The 17,864-nt window shown below is 44.4% G+C and overlaps 2 protein-coding genes and 1 non-coding gene across 4 annotated transcripts in view; 1 reads left to right on the forward strand and 2 right to left on the reverse strand.

Moving 5' to 3' along the window:
• Positions 1-17,864, reverse strand: part of LOC126416230 (reticulon-1-like) — a 427,388-nt gene that overhangs the window by 159,499 nt on the left and 250,025 nt on the right. The window lies entirely within an intron of this gene.
• The window catches only part of LOC126416231 (serine palmitoyltransferase 2), a 475,563-nt gene that overhangs the window by 113,086 nt on the left and 344,613 nt on the right, over positions 1-17,864 (forward strand). The window lies entirely within an intron of this gene.
• Trnat-ugu (transfer RNA threonine (anticodon UGU)) lies at positions 10,959-11,032 on the reverse strand. The gene has a single exon. It is a non-coding gene; the product is annotated as a tRNA-Thr (tRNA).

Here is a 17,864-nt window from a genome sequence, read left to right on the forward strand (position 1 = left end):
TTGTCATCAACTCTGTCACAGAACAGATGCTCCGCAACACATGGCACGAAATCGATTATAGACTTGATATTCTTCGCGCTACCCGTGGCACCCATGTTCAAGTGTACTGAACCGTCCACCTGTGTATGAAAACTTGATGAGCTGCTGTATGATTTCCCTGTATTTGTTCGTCAATAAATTGTGTTTCCTCTCATATTTTATGAGTTCAAATGTTGGAATCTCACTGTGGACACCCTGTATATTTACCTCTTATTTTGAAAGTGGAATAACCCATCCTTATAAAACGAGATAGCGTACTGCTGGTAGCATAGTTGGTAGAGTTGAGCGCGAGCCGCCGGTGGTAAGCGCCGCCCGAATGCAGGATCCAGCATGAGCCACGGTACAAGCCGTAGTCCCAAAGAAAAAAGTTGCAAGCAGACAACTCTGGCCAACATGGCGGCCACAATCCACTGTCGACAACTCGCTCACTTGTGAAAGCTGCTTGAACGTGACTAAGTGAAACACTGAATTTCGCTGCATTTGCTATCACTATGAAGAAGACGCAGGGACAAACGCTTCAAAGATCAGCATTCTATTTATCATATCCCGTCTTTACTCAAGGACAATTGTACGTAGCCTTTTCAAGGTAAACTAAACTAACTTTTCTGTATCCATTAAAGAAAATGAAAAGGTACACGAAGATTACGTATTAACGTCAAATATCGTTCAGGCTAAGGTATTTTAATGTTCTGTAAAGGATTTCGTTAAAAATAATGTGCATGGAAATGTATACACAAGGATCTTTCACAAATCCATGATTAGAATTTCACGTCGTCCGGCGCATTTTTCCAACATGTTTTCTCTTCAGTCCCACAGCTACCCATATTCCAACGACTACACTTATTCCAAATACTGTTGTTATTTAAAACTGTAGAAGTGCAAAGTTTCGCAAGGGTCCCGTGGTGTCTATAAATGACAGGTGTTGATTTGTATACATCCACATACAGTGGCTGTTAAATTACGATGATAAGAGCAGCAGTTGAAAATAGCACATCGTCGAAAGCAGCTGACTGTGTGATGTACGCAATAGTGACTGTCTAACACCTAGGTGGTAAATGGAACTGTTTTTCACGAGGAGAAAGGGTGGAGGTGGGGGCAGACGACGCACGAATCATACACTCCTCTCTTTAAGCATCTTAATACTGTGACGCATATTTCTCCTCTGTTTCTGGTCGTGCGTTAAAAACTGATGTCCGCTTCTCTGGTCTAGTCTTACAAATGAATGCAGTAATAAGGCCTGAGAAAAATACTCCTAGCTGCACCAATACCGGAGGACTGCTGTTCTTGAGGACAACTGCCATCGTTCCACCCGAGCAGCACAGCCTCTGTGCTTGCTCAGCCGGGAAGAGAATCAGACACGGCTGCTGATGGCAGGGACGGCGTGAAAGCTAGTCTCTGCAGTCGGCACTTCACTTCCTTGTGTGCCACGTTGTTGTACGGGAAATGCCCAAAAAGGCGGTGAAACCGTTCTCTTTCGTGAGGCGAAATTGGAACAGTGGGACCTTTCTCCTGTATGGTAGAGCATTAACAGCACATCGTGGAAGGCAGACATTCAAAGTAGAGGCCCCGCTAAAAAAGCAGTCTGATTTCTTAAACTGGTGAGGTCAAGACAGCAAAACTGGGTGTTATGAATCGCCCAAGCAACGTTTGTGTTTCTGTAATACATATATCACTAACAACTTCTGCGAATGGTTAGGTTACTAGAAACTTGTGCTGTAAATGCACGTAAAATAAAAGAAAGATTAGCTTTTATTAGCTTCTCGATGATGTGGTCATTAAGAGACGGACCACAAGCTGTGGAAGGAGTCCTTTCCTTTTGAAATGGGAACATTGCAGCATCCACGGTCATCGACACAGGGCAACCACGACAAACCCTAATTCGGATCGGCGGTCGGGTATTCATATCCCGTTCCTCCCAACGAGGATCGAGTGTGTTTACCACTCCACCACCTAACTCGGTGAAAATGGATGCCGTGTATGTGCTCGTAGACAGACTTGCCGGAATGCAGTAAACCGCGTCGAAAACGTAGTACTAATAGTAGTAGTCTCAGTCCCTTGGTTATTTTACAAGGATACCGACTATAACATTGTATTGCAGTTTCAGAAGAAAAATTCATATAAATAAGCATTACTGAGTTAAAGGTATAGCTTGACAACGACGGTACAGGTAATCTACCATACCCTTATGGTGACAACTATTCAGTCACTAAGTTTGGGGAAACCACGGTAAAGCTTAATCAGGATGGCCGTATGGAGATTAAAGCTTCCATCCTCCTCAATAGAAACCCAGTCTGCTAAAAACAATGCAATTGTCTGATAATTTAGTATTTTTTTATTTATAAGTTGCAGCACCACTCGCAGATCATTGCTTTGCCAGTCTTGAAAGGCCAATACGTAGCAAATGCTCGTCAGGGGACCCATATGAAAATCAGTTTTGCAGCTTTTAGGCACTAGTTTTCTTGAAGTGCAGAAGAATCACCGAAATTTGTTGGAGCTGTCGGGCTCAACTTTGGTAATTGGTTTGTCATTTCCCTAATATCCATGTAGCTCACTAAAAAGCGCTTAACACAGCTGTGTGACAGTTGCAATAATCGTGTAACTGCATATTCTCTGTGGCGTTATTGACCGACTTCGCTTTCTTGTAGGTAAAGAAAAGCTCGTAAGAAACCTCTGCCTTGCCTCTAGACTCTCGCGACGCGCTAGCACTCAACTGATTGTTTCTTCCCATGTTACTGCAGAGTCTTACTTTATCGACAAGGTAAACTCGTCTGGCAGAGTGCAGCATTTAAGCACCTTAGCGACAAAAAAAATAAACTAGTTTCTCGTACAATCATCTGAAAGGATGTGCATCGTGGACGCAACCAAGTGGTATGCACCACATATCTACCCCACACGAACTTGGGCATACACCGAGTTGTTAGTACTTTGGCGTACTTCACCACCCTCCATACGGCAGCACATAGGTGCTATTCAAGTTTCTCCTTTCTTCCACTGTACTGACTCCCTGAAGCACACAAACATTTGGGCTGCGTGCAGATGAGGAAGAAATTCCTGAAATGGAAATACTTGGTTATATAGTGAGCACTGTCATCTGCTGTGGCATAGCTTGATTGGATGTTATGGTGGAGCTGCTCACCGTGCTCTGGGTTTAAAATTTTTCTTGAAGGATGTCGAAAAATTCAGTGTCCGCCGGTAGCAGTCTCTTTACGCTAATTCATCTTCGCAAAGACTGGGGACGAATCTTTCGTCGTCCCCTTGCACCATCCATAAGACTGTTGCAGTACATGCTAATGCCCGCTACTTTCATCCATGAAAATTCATTGCCTGACTGCAATGAGGCAAAGTGGACGAGATAAAACTAGCCGATCAACAGAACAGACCTGCACTCGCCGAAACTATAAATACGCATAGACTCAGTTTATAAAAATTCTTTTGGGGCAAAAAATTTCAAAAAATTAATGCTATGATTCCATTAGCGTAAATGTAGCTAACTAATACGAATTAACGGGGCAAAGTAAGTACTTGCGAATCTTCTATCGACCATGACATGTTCTTGAAAATAGCAACAATATCGTTCATCGTCGGAAAGAATTGACAAGCGCGGAGTACGAAATAGTTTTCCTCTTAAAGGACTCAACAATCCCTCTGGGTGTCCTTGCCTATATTGCCTTACGGCCTTATTAATACTAGGATGATCTTATCGTCTCTGAGCTGGCGTACGGAGAACAGACATAAAATTTATCAGCCGATTCGCAGAGACGCCCATATCACTCCGACTTTGCAATTGATACTTCACGCGAAATTGCGCCATCCGTAATCAATACAGACATCCACAATACAAAAGCGCTGCAATGATTCACGAGTGGAAAACAGCGGCGACCAGAAGACGTCCTGTGACGATACAGATATGGAAGAACTTAGCAGTCAGTAATCCACGACGAATTTACGCGCCAACCAATGCGCAGCGGTTTAATAAGTCTTCCTCAAGAAGAACGGGAGCTGCACTTGTTCGAGAAAGAATGCTAAGTAGTATTAGATCGGTTTTGCGACCACCATTTTGCACCATCGCTTGTACATAACTGGTACGAATTTGCTAGAGCCAGACCTTAAGAACGTGGTAAGGGTTGTCGCGCTGAAGGCTGAAATCGTCGATCTGACACGATGCAAACATGCACGGAGCCTGGAAACCATTGTGTGTACAGATATCCAAGATTGATTCCGCTGAGCAGTCTCTGAGGAAGGTAATGACGATTACTCATTCAAAAGCAAGTCCCGAACATAATGGCTACCAAAGCCTAGAAAACTGAATTTTTAAGACCATGGCGATACGCTACTCAAGAAAATTCACAACCATCTGCATTATTTCATCACAAAGCGTACTTCAAGCTTATCTTATTTATCGAAAAGCACTGATCGACAGAGTACACGTTAAAGGTAATATTCTCCTACTTGAGGCGAAAGGGGGTAGAATACCGTTAGTTCAAATGCTGTATAGCGTTTGTTGACACAGGTAAATGAAATGGAACTCTGAAAAACCCTAAATCATGCACAACAGAATACGACGTTTTCCGTTATCAAATCACAGAGATTCAGTTCCAATTAACTCAAAGAAAATACCTTTGCACATCAATTACTACAATTAAGTGGTACTGAAATGAACGATAGAAACTTTTAATCTTTACATACAGTTAGTCCAATAGGTTTCGATAATGGATTAATAAACACAGAAACGTTAACACTGTGGCTTCAATGCTTCAGGTGTTTTAGTTCTTTGGCATGATGTTTAATTCGCACGTAACACCGGCCTGAATTTCTTATATTGTCAAATCAGTGACCTTTCACGTGAATCTCCCCAATTTTTTTTTAGGTAGGTAGGTACTGAAAGCAGTCAGTATCTTGTCAACGTGATTTTTTCCAGAAAAGAATTGCATTTCAATTGAGCTGCGATCTCGTTCGGGTGTCAAGGTGTGCAGGAAACACTTCATCCTTCTTCAAAATATTCTGGCGAATGTCTTTAACACTTGATTTGGAGGTGTATATCGGATTTGTAACAACGTTGGTACGCTACCGCCGCATGTCCAATAATAAACACTGCCTGCTCTCAGCTGACTCGCGAATGGACATCACCTGTCGTCTACAGCTGTTGTTAGTTCAAGCTGCCTCCGTAGCTACTGCGCTGACTTCGCTCATACGTCAGGGATAAACTCAGTCTCCGAAATTTTTTCACGGACGGTGTATTCGGGACCCAAGGTCTAAATTGTTTTGCATAAATTTAAAATATTAAGGTTATTTCACACCATCTTAAGTGAGGAGCTTGTTTCAACTATGCATTTACGAAAGTAGGTGCAGACTTTATCGTCGCGTCCACGGAGAGATCCTTTCACACGGAGCTCAAACTGATTAGAGGAAGAACTATCGGCCGTGTCCCCATGTCTTTAGCAGTTTCGGGAAATCGAAGGAAACCTAACGCTGGACAGTCGGGCGGAGATCTGAACCGTCGCCCTCCCGAGTACGAGTCCAGTGTCTTCCCACTGTGCAGCATTTGGGGCTCACTCGCGAAATTTAGAAAAGTTTGCGGCTGAAAAAATTCTTAGAATTCTCGTTGAGTTCTATTTATTGTCTTGATAGATTTTTTGGTAATGCACCTTTTAAGACTTTGGATATCTACCCTTCGTACAGGTATAAAAAGATTGCAAATATATTTGGAGGCGGCACAGCTTTTTTCTCTCTCTTTATTCGGAGCAGATTGCAGATAGCGGATCTCAACATGGCTTCACAATCACCTTGTACCTGTTATTTTGGAACTGCAGGCACAGCAGAAACACTATGAGATCAAAAGTATCCGGACACCTAGCTGAAAATCACACGTTCGTGGTGCCCTCCATCGGTAATGCTGGAATTCAATACGGTGTTGGCCCACACTTAGCCTTGTGACAGCTTCCACTCTCGCAGGCACACATTCAATCATGTGCTGAAGGGTTTCTTGGGGAATGGCAGCCCATTCTTCACGGAGTGCTGCACTGAGGAGAGGTATCTATCTCCGTCAGTGAGGCCTGGCACGAAGTCGGTGTTCTAAAGGATTCAGGTCAGGACTCTGTGCAGGCCAGTCCATTACAGGGATGTTATTATGGTGTAACCACTCCGCCACAGACCATGCATTATGAACAGGTGCTCGATCGTGTTGAAAGACGCAATCGCCGTCCCCTAATTACTCTCTAACAGTGGGAAGCAAGAAGTTGCTTAAAACATCAATGTAGGCCTGTGCCGTGATAGTGCCACGCAAAACAACAAGGGTGCAAGCCCCCTCCACGAAAAACACGACCACACAACACCACCACCGCCTCCGAATTTTAATGTTGGCACTACAAACGCTGGCAAATGACGTTCACCGGGCATTCGCCATACCCACATCCTGCCATCGGATCGCCACATTGTGTACCGTCATTCGTCACTCCACACAATGTTTTTCCACTGTTCTATCGTCCTATGTTTACGCTCCTTACACAAAGCGAGGCGTGATTTGGCATTTACCCGCGTGATGTGTGGCTTATGAGCAGCCGCTCAACCATGAAATCCAAGTTTTCTCACATCCCGCCAACTGTCATAGTACTTGCAGTGGATCCTGATGCAGTCTGGCATTCCTGTGTGATGGTCTGGATAGGTAGATGTTTTCCTATTACACATTACGACCTTCAATTGTTGGCGGTCTCTGTCAGTCAACAAACGAGGTATGCCTGTACACTTTTGTGCTGTACGTGTCCCTTCACGTTTCCACTTCACTATCAAATCGGAAACAGTGGACCGAGGGATGTTCAGGAGTGTGGAAATTTGGCGTACAGACGTATGATGGAAATAGGATCACATTTGAGGAAGTGGAGAAAATGGTCAATAGATTGCAGTGCAATAAAGCTGGTGGGGTGGATGAAATTAAGTCGGAAATCATCAAATACAGTGGAATGTCAGGTCTTAAATGGCTACACAGGATAATTGAAATGGCCTGGGAGTCGGGAAAGGTTCCATCAGACTGGACAAAAGCAGTAATCACACCAATCTTTAAAGATGGAAACAGAAAAGATTGTAACAACTACAGAGGTATCTCTTTAATCAGCGTTGTGGGTAAAATCTTCTCAGGTACTGTTGAAAGGAAAGTGCGAGTATTAGTTGAGGACAAATTGGATGAAAATCAGTGTGGGTTTAGGCCTCTTAGAGGTTGTCAGGACCAGATCTTTAGCTTACGGCAAATAATGGAGAAGTGTTATGAGTGGAACAGGGAATTGTAGGTATGCTTTATAGATCTAGAAAAGGCATATGACCGGGTTCCTAGGAGGAAGTTATTGTCTGTTCTACGAGATTATGGAATAGGAGGCAAACTTTTGCAAGCAATTAAAGGACTTTACATGGATAGTCAGGCAGCAGTTAGAGTTGACGGTAAATTGAGTTCATGGTTTAGAGTAGTTTCAGGGGTAAGACAAGGCTGCAACCTGTCTCCACTGTTGTTCATATTATTTATGGATCATATGTTGAAAACAATAGACTGGCTGGGTGAGATCAAGATATGTGAACACAAAATAAGCAGTCTTGCATATGCGGATGACTTAGTTGTGATGGCAGATTCGATTGAAAGTTTGCAAAGTAATATTTCAGAGCTAGATCAGAAATGTAAGGACTATGGTATGAAGATTAGCATCTCCAAAACGAAAGTAATGTCAGTGGGAAAGAAATATAAACGGATTGAGTGCCACATAGGAGGAACAAAGTTAGAACAGGTGGACAGTTTCAAGTACTTAGGATGCATATTCTCACAGGATGGCAACATAGTGAAAGAACTGGAAGCGAGGTGTAGCAAAGCTAATGCAGTGAGCGCTCAGCTACGATCTACTCTTCTGCAAGAAGGAAGTCAGTACCAAGACTAAGTTATCTGTGCACCGTTCAATCTTTCGGCGAACTTTGTTGTATGGGAGCGAAAGCTGGGTGGATTCAGGTTACCTTATCAATAAGGTTGAGGTTACGGATATGAAAGTAGCTAGGATGATTGCAGGTACTAGTAGATGGGAACAATGGCAGGAGGGTGTGGACAATGAGGAAATCAAAGAAAAACTGGGAATGAACTGTATAGATGTAGCAGTCAGGGCGAACAGGCTTAGATGGTGGGGTCATGTTACACGCATGGGAGAAGCAAGGTTACCCAAGAGACTCATGGATTCAGCAGTAGGGGGTAGGAGGAGTCGGCGCAGACCGAGGAGAAGGTACCTGGATTCGGTTAAGAATGACTTTGAAGTAATAGGTTTAACATCAGAAGAGGCACCAATGTTAGCACTGAATAGGGGATCATGGAGGAACTGTATAAGGGGGGGGGGGGGGGGGGCTATGCTCCAGACTGAACGCTGAAAGGCATAATCAGTCTTAGATGATGATGATGATGATGATGATGATGGATGATGACGTATGAAACAAGTGACATCCTATCACCTGACCACGTTCGAAGTCCGCGAGTTCTGCGGAGCGCCCCATTCTGCTTTCTCACGATGTTTAATAACTACTGAGGTAGCTGATGTTGAGTACCTGGCAGTAGATGGCAGCACAATGCACCTAATATGAAAGCGTATGTTTTTGTGGGTTTCCGGATACTTTTGATCACATAGTGTATATTGCAGGTTGCATCATATTTTACTGGTAGCGTAAACATTCCAAATACAGGGAGTCCAAAAATCAATATATACACTCTTTGAACCTTCAACCAAAGCAGGAAATGTTTTTGTGAGAAATAAACATCGCGTTATGGTTTAAGAAACGGGAGCAGGTGCTGAAATGTTAATGGAAAAAGAGTGAGTTCAATTTCGAACACCACCGACTTCACGGTTAACAATTGTAAGAATTCTAGAGAATTTCGAAGTAGATTAAACCATGAACGATGTGAAGGGACGTAGAGGAAGAATGAGATGTTAGACATCGAAAGTGTTGATGCAGCTAGTCGGGTGTTGACAATTCCCGTCAGAGTGAGGTAATGCTCTCGTGAGACTGGGATATGCAAAACCAGCCTTCACAGACATGTATGGACTCGGATATGGAAGCCTTACATTCTTACACTTTCCCATGCTCTGTATGAGGACGATACCGATAGGTGAAAATTTTGTGAGTGGTTGTTCAACGTGCCTTAAGAAAATGGACGTTTCCAATATCTAATTCTTTGGTCGAATGAAGCGACTTTTAAACTTAACCGAACAATTAACCATCGTAACTGCGTATACTGGGCTAACGAAAATCCACACGTAAATGTAGAAAAGCACGTTGATCTACCAGCATTATCCGTCTGTTGTGGTATGCCTCAATGGTTAATAGGGCTGCATTTCTTTGGTGGTACTGTCAAACGTGACTCTTACCTCCAGTCCGATTGAAATAACCTGACGTCTGTCACTTGCCACTACAGTATCGCCACATCCGCTGCCGGCTACCGCTAGGTTGTGGGAGACACTCAAACATGGCGGGTCACGTCACAAATGCTGTTATTAGGTAACGCGGAACAATGTTGGAAGCGGCCGCCGGGAGATAACGGAAATTGGAGATGCTCTGTCAACAGCTGATTTTAAATGACCAATGACTGAACTGCAGCAGAAGACGGATTTTGTAATCCTAAATTTAAACTCACGTCCTAACCTAATCACAACATCGTGATGTGCACTGTATCCGAGAAAACAGCGATCAACAATCTGCGGCATAACTACAATCATGATCTCTCTGTTCACGGCGTTTAAGGTTTAACCTCTAAGAGCAAACTCAGGACGAACATTTTTGGCTCTCATTGGTTACGTGAAACTATCCTCATACTAGCTGCACGGCACGCAACGTTACCAAACGATGAGCAGTTCTGGCTGGAACTTTGTTGCTAATTATGGGCGAAACAAGCAGATTCCAAATGAAAACCGAGTGATAGGGAAAAAATTACAGCAAATAAAAGAGTCGATACCATGATGAAAATGAAAAGGCGAAGTAATTAGAAATAAAAATTCATTTAAATCAAGTAATTGAATAAAAATGATAAAGTCTTTTTATTAGTTAAAAAATAAAAAACAGCTGGATTTGATGAGATTAGAGCGGCGGACGCTCTACACTACGCTAGGTCATTACATCGGAAAACGCTTCTGTATTTGACTCTGGCGTCCCAGTCGCAACGATTAACTGGCAGCTTTCAAAAATTATGTTTCATGCAATGTCGTGCGAAGCTTGTCTACTATAAGCCGATCTCTGTGGTTATAGTAATTGTATAAATGTCGCTGAATGGTGTCTTGTGGGGAAGGGTCCAGTAACGTTTGGTTAACGCTGTGTATGGAACGTACGTGTGTGTGTGTGTGTGTGTGTGTGTGTGTGTGTGTGTGTGTGTGTGTGTGTGTGTGTGTGTATTCGGGATTCAAATACATCAAGAACGAAAGCCGGACAAGGAAGCTGAAGTGAGCTAACTAATTGTTGTGGCAGTATGGCAACAGCAGACGGTTCGGGTGTGACGTTGAGCGTTCTGATTGGAGGAAACCGACTCCAACGCGCTAAGTGTCAACTATAATGTAATTTTAACCGAACTATAGTAATGTTGCACATGAGAACTCCAGGTTCTAACACTTTTGACAGTTTTGCTTTCAACAGGGTGGTGCGCAAAAAAGAAAGTGCTGTGGAATATCTAGCTCGATCACTTGATTTAACCCCTTAAGACTATCTTTGAGGTACTGTCAAAAACACAGTATACGCCGCAAAACCACAAGCACTTTGTGATCTAACAGAGCAAATTGAGGAAGCCTGCGATACTACTCCATCAAGACGAATCCAGCATATACGCCGGTCCATTTCAATTTATAAATGATAATTAGTTGAAACCCTCAGCTGGCGACAGGTGTTGTTAATATACCTCGATGGGGACAGATGAAAATGTGTGCCCCGACCGGGACTCGAACCCGGGATCTCCTGCTTACATGGCAGACGCTCTATCCATCTGAGCCATCGAGGACACAGATGAATAGCGCGACTGCAGGGACTTATCCCTCGCACGCTTCCCGTGAGACCCACATTCCCAACTGTTCACAATCTACACACGTAATGTGTCTAAGACATTTGCCCATCCACTCATTACTTGCGCACACTAAGGTGACGATTCCCCTAAGAGTTCGGGCAACCTGTGAGCATTCTCTAACTCTTACGGGAATCGTCACCTTAGTGTGCGCGAGTAATGAGTGGATGGGCAAAGTCTATCAGGTACATGACGTATGTAGATTGTGGACAGTTGGGAATGTGGGTATCACGGGAAGCGTGCAAGGGATAAGTCCCTGCAGTCGCGCTATTCATCTGTGTCCTCAGTGGCTCAGAGCCGGCACGGTAGCTCAGCGTGTTCGGTCAGAGGGTTAGCTGCCCTCTGTAATAAAGTAACGAAGTTAATCGATCGACAACGAACTTAAATGGATGTCTTACGATGTCCGCCACGAGCAGATTCAACGAGCAAATGCGAACAAAATTAGATTTAAATAAAATAAAATGGGTAGAGCGTCTGCCATGTAGGCAGGAGATCCCGAGTTAGAGTCCCAGTCGGGGCACACATTTTCAGCTGTCCCCATTGAGGTATATCAACAACACCTGTCGGCATCTGGGGGTTTCAACTAATTATGATTTATTCTAGAGAAGCTGCACGGTTATCAATGGTATCTGTTCTTTCGAGAACAGTTACTATCTTCATATATATTTTATTTATTGTAGACGATATAATGCGGTGGGAAGTGGTCATTTTGGGCATGTATCACCTCAACTAATTGGACACCAAAAACGCTTCGTTTCTATCTGCTTTAAATAAAGAGATATTCTGTTTGGAAGACTGAGGATTATTTTGGGGCAGCCTGCATTAAGTTTCATTCGGTTCGACAGTCGCTAGTGAAGAGGCGGTGTAGATAAGCTCAATTAATTATTCGCACTGACGTACGGCACACACGAGTGTGTGTCGGTGTACACTAGCTGGCAGCAGGCTGATGTAGGCTACTGCAGAGGGCGATGCGCCAGCGCGCACTGCGGCAGATCGAAGCCGCTGCAGCCTCTGGCGCCGGCTAGACTAGGCGCCCGGCCAGCACCAACAGACATCCGCGGCTAATGGTCCAGCACCGGCACCGGCATCCGACGCTACGTCTCTTCTCAGGGAGACAGCACGTGCACGTCTCCACCGCATTAGGGTTAGTAAGTATTGACAAGTGCTTCTGGAAGCAGACAGGAATTATTTTCATTCGGTAGTACAGACTGTTTACCACGATCAGGGACAGAGCACCGCGCCAAGTCGACCAGCCGTCATGTCATCCACTGCCATATGCCCGTTTTCAAGAAGGGACGTCGAACAGATGTGCAGAACTATAGACCTATATCTCTGACGTCGACCAGTTGTAGAATTTTGGAACACGTATTATGTTCGAGCATAATGACTTTTCTGGAGACTAGAAATCTACTCTGTAGGAATCAGTATGGGTTTCGAAAACGACAGTCGTGTGAAACCCAGTTCGCGCTATTCGTCCACGAGACTCAGAGGGCCATAGACGCGGGTTCACAGGTAGATACCGTGTTTCTTGACTTCCGCAAGGCGTTCGATACAGTTCCCCACAGTCGTTTAATGAACAAAGTAAGAGCATATGGACTATCAGACCAATTGTGTGATTGGATTGAAGAGTTCCTAGATAACAGAACGCAGCATGTCATTCTCAATGGAGAGAAGTCTTCCGAAGTAAGAGTGCTTTCAGGTGTGCCGCAGGGGAATGTCGTAGGACCGTTGCTATTCACAATATACATAAATGACCTTGTGGATGACATCGGAAGTTCACTGAGGCTTTTTGCGGATGATGCTGTGTTATATCGAGAGGTTTTAACAATGGAAAATTGTACTGAAATGCAAGAGGATCTGCAGCGAATTGACGGGTGGTGCAGGGAATGGCAATTGAATCTCAATGCAGACAAGTGTAAGGTGCTGCGAATACACAGAAAGAAAGATCCTTTATCATTTAGCTACAATATAGCAGGTCAGCAACTGGAAGCAGTTAATTCCATGAATTATCTGGGAGTACGCATTAGGAGTGATTTAAAATGGAATGACCATATAAAATTAATCGTCGGTAAAGCGATAGAGTTGATAGAAGGGAGAGAGAAGATCCAACGGAGAGCAGCGCCCTTCGTTACAGGATCATTTAGTAATCGCGAAAGCGTTACGGAGATGACAGTTAAACTCCAGTGGAAGACTCTGCAGGAGAGACGCTCAGTAGCTCGGTACGGGCTTTTGTTAAAGTTTCGAGAACATACCTTCACCGAAGAGTCAAGCAGTATATTGCTCCCTCCTACGTATATGTCGCGAAGAGACCATGAGGATAAAATCAGAGAAATTAGAGCCCACACAGAAGCATACCGACAATCCTCCTTTCCACGAACAATACGAGACTAGAATAGAAGGGAGAACCGATAGAGGTACTCAAGGTACCCTCCGCCACACATCGTCGGGTGGCTTGCGGAGTATGGAAGTAGATTAGGATCATGGAGGCTCACGGGATCAAGCACGTCGCTCTCCCGGTATTTTGTCGCCTTTTCAGACCTTCGTGCCGCTACTTCTCATTAAATTATCCTCTCGATTGACATCATGATGCCGCGGAGACTACGTTCCAGTCCTGCCACCAAGAAAAAAACTTCACGGCAACACTGGGAATTGAAGCCGGATTCCCCGAATGGCAGCCACACGCGTTTACCATTCACGTATGCAGATGGACACAAAATGATGTACAGCTGCTCAGATTAATGCGGAAGCGTGATACGCCTAGAGTAAAATGCATGAATGGAAGCTTTTTAAACAGTCTTATCACAAGCAGACCGAAAACTGATGGTCTCTCCGCTGAATTTCCTCATGGAAAATGTGCTACTATTTACACAACTGTCAAACTGTACTCGGCGCTAGGCAAGTACCGAAAATGCTTGCAGGACAACTCAAAGGACAAAGAATGTGGAGGGAACGAGTGTGTCTCCCGAAGTCGAGCTCGGAAATCGGTGTAGGATCATCGTACTCTACAATGAGCGTACAGATACCGCTGACTGTACCAGAGATTGGACTCGGCATTTCCGTTAGGAAGCTTTCCAACTCCTAACCCACACTGCCCACCTCGCACCCAGCGACTATATACGACTCTATGCAGATTAAACAGAGACTTCTGGACAACAGTCTAACTGGCCAATCGAGACCACCGTCCTGAACTGGTGCAATTCCCATGCAGAAAACTACTATGCAGAGATGGTTTACGAGTTGCTTTAGTCAAAATTTCGTGGAGACAATCACGTATCTGTGAAGATGATTGCACCTTGGTTACTCGCGACGAGATGGTACATCGTACAACGTTTTTTGAAATCTAGTTTATCTGCATCTGCCTGCAATATTTATTGTGAGAACACAGAGCTGTGTTTTACACTGCTTTTTTTCCCTTCCTGAATGCTGCTTATTCATTAACAGAAGTAGCCTTTCTTTCAGGGACGTCACAACGTTCTACTTTAAGAAACACTTAGCTGTCCTTCAACGAAATGCCGTTAGCTATATTGATCTGTAGCTCAATGCACTCGTTCTCGCCGTGTATGGGCGGCCATCGTCTTGCTGAAATGTAAGCCCAGGCTGGCTTGCAATGGTGAGTGACAAAACGGGGCGTAGAGTATCGTTGACGTACCGCTGTGATGTTACCTTGCCGCGGATGACAAACAAAGGGCTCCTGCTATGGAAAGAAATGGGACCCCCACACCACCAGTCCTGATTGTCAGACCGTACGTCGGGCGACAATCAGGCCGGCATGCTACCGCTGTTGGTGGGGTCTCCAGACATGTCGTCGCTGGCCATCGAGGCTCAGTTCAAAGTGTGACTCATCACTGAAGACAATTCTACAGGGTGGCGCACGAAATGCGTTACCATTTTGTTTTTTAATATAAACTTCATTGTCAATACAATCTGAAAGGAACATATACTACAATGAAGAGCCATACATGGAGATTTGATCTAACTCAGCACATGCTCAATATGTCCACAATTTCGTTTCCTAACTTCCTTCAAACGAACACTGAAGTTAGTTATTACCCTACGGCACATGTCTTCCGTAATTTCACTGCAAGCTTGAAGAATAAGTCTTCTGAGCTCCATTACATCACGTGGACGTTTCGGGAAAATTTTTTCCTTTAGGTACCCCCCAAAGAAAAAAATCACATGGATTGAGGTCTGGACTATTTGGGGGCCAATTTTGACCGTCATTGAAGCGACCTGGAAAACTGAGTGAAATGATCCGCATGTCGAAATGCTCGTGTAAAAACGCCAACACTGTGTTTTCAGTATGTGGCCTTGCTTCATCTTTCATGAACCACTGTGTGTTGAAGGGCAAGGCAGTAGCAAGAAGCTGTGGAATGAAGCTATTGCGAAGCATGCTCAACTAACGCTCGCTGGTCAGAGTTTCTTCAAAGAAAAAGGGTCCAACAAGTCCGTGACTGGAAATTGCTGCCCACACTGTAATCCTCGGAGCATAATGTTGTCGTTCATGAAGCACTCGTGGGTTTTCAGTGGCCCAAAAGCGTACATTTTATTAGCCACATCGTCTAAATGAAAATGAGCCTAGTCTTAAAACCATACGTTGTTGAGAGTTTCTTCCCTATCCTCCGTCCACTCAGTAAACAGTAGTCTCTGCTGCTTGTATTCTTCAGTGAGCTTCTGTGCACAGGTCATCTTGTATGGGTACATATGGAGGTCACTTTTAAGAATGCGTTGAACGGAGCGTCTGGATATTCTCAGCTGCACTGCTGCCTTTCTACACAATTTCCCGGGACTTCTCTGTACAGCAACTCGTACCGCTTCAATATTCTCCGGCGAACAAACAGTCTTAGGCCGAGGTCGCTTCGCTTCCAATACTGATCCTTCCTGTACAAATTTATCGTACAACCTGTGGATGGTCTTCTTGCAAGGGACCCATCGTGTATGAAACTGTTGTCGAAAACGCCTCCGAGTCACAACAAGGTTTTTCGTTTCATGAAAAAGTAACACAACTGCCGATCGTTGCTGTGTCGTCAGTCTTCCATTGTCAGCCATTGCTGCTTACTAGTCTCCAAGCGGCAGTATCGTGAATTACACGTCATTTCGTAACTCATTTGTTTTTCCAAGCTCTGCTGGTACTGCTGTAGAGATCCCAGCGGGATATCTAATGTGCATCGTAAATTGTGAAAGAAACAATTGGTAACACTTTTCGTGCGCCACCCTGTACTACAGTCCATGAGATTCAACGCCGCTTTTTTGGCCTTATGGCAACCCATCCTGGGCTTACATTCCAGCAAAATACAGCCCATTCACAGAGGGCGAGACTTTATACTGCTCGCCTTTGTGCTTGCCAAATCGCCAAATCCTTCCTTTGTCAACAAGGTCGCTGGCTCTCTTCAGTTGACAACGTTCGGAGCATTATGGGCAGGACCATCCCCCCCCCCCCCCCCCCCCCACCATCCGGCTCGGGATTTTGAACACCTAACGCGCCAATTGCACAGAATTTGGTAAAATATCCCTGAGAAGGACATCCAACTCTTATCAATCAACGCCAAGCTGTATAACTGCTTGCATAAGGGCCAGAAGTGGACCAACGTTTTAACGAGTTGCTCAATTTGCAAAGCACTCTCTCTTCAATAAATCATCCCGTCTGTCCTAAATTTTAACTGTCTGTACACGCACATCTCACCTACCGATTTCCATCCGATTCTGGTTGTTCGTTCGCGGTGCGTTTTTTGTTTTGTCTAGTGTGTTGGGAAAGAAGTGTTGGTGGTGGTGGTGCGTACATTGTGGTTATCAGTGAGGTCTTCAGCGCTCTTTACTAAACGGAGATGAATGTTTCTTAATGTTTAAATGTACTTAGCAAAAGGTAAAATATGGGATACAACTCTCATCTACTGTGTCATTCTCACTCACTCGCAGTCTCTCTTTCACACGGAAGAACGTAATACCTCAGACTCTGTCATTACTTTTATATCATCCACTGTTGCACCGCTGTGGGCAAAAAGAATGCAGTACTCACCATGAAAACACACTAAAATTTTACTTAATAACCTTAGGTCAGACAGGAAACAAAACAAAATCTTAAAACATTGCCCAGATGTCTTCAATCATCATCATCATCATCATCATCATCATCATCATCATCATCATCATCATCATCATCTAAGACTGATTATGCCTTTCAGCGTTCAGTCTGGAGCATAGCCCCCCCCCCCCCCCCCCCTTATACAGTTCCTCCATGATCCCCTATTCAGTGCTAACATTGGTGCCTCTTCTGATGTTAAACCTATTACTTCAAAGTCATTCTTAACCGAATCCAGGTACCTTCTCCTCGGTCTGCGCCGACTCCTCCTACCCCCTACTGCTGAATCCATGAGTCTCTTGGGTAACCTTGCTTCTCCCATGCGTGTAACATGACCCCACCATCTAAGCCTGTTCGCCCTGACTGCTACATCTATACAGTTCATTCCCAGTTTTTCTTTGATTTCCGCATTGTGGACACCCTCCTGCCATTGTTCCCATCTACTAGTACCTGCAATCATCCTAGCTACTTTCATATCCGTAACCTCAACTTTGTTGATAAGGTAACCTGAATCCACCCAGCTTTCGCTCCCATACAACAAAGTTGGTTGAAAGATTGAACGGTGCACAGATAACTTAGTCTTGGTACTGACTTCCTTCTTGCAGGAAAGAGTAGATCGTAGCTGAGCGCTCACTACATTAGAGCTTTGCTACACCTCGCTTCCAGTTCTTTCACTATGTTGCCATCCTGTGAGAA

The sequence above is a fragment of the Schistocerca serialis genome, chromosome 8 (assembly GCF_023864345.2).
Source record: "Schistocerca serialis cubense isolate TAMUIC-IGC-003099 chromosome 8, iqSchSeri2.2, whole genome shotgun sequence".
Lineage (NCBI taxonomy): Eukaryota > Metazoa > Arthropoda > Insecta > Orthoptera > Acrididae > Schistocerca > Schistocerca serialis.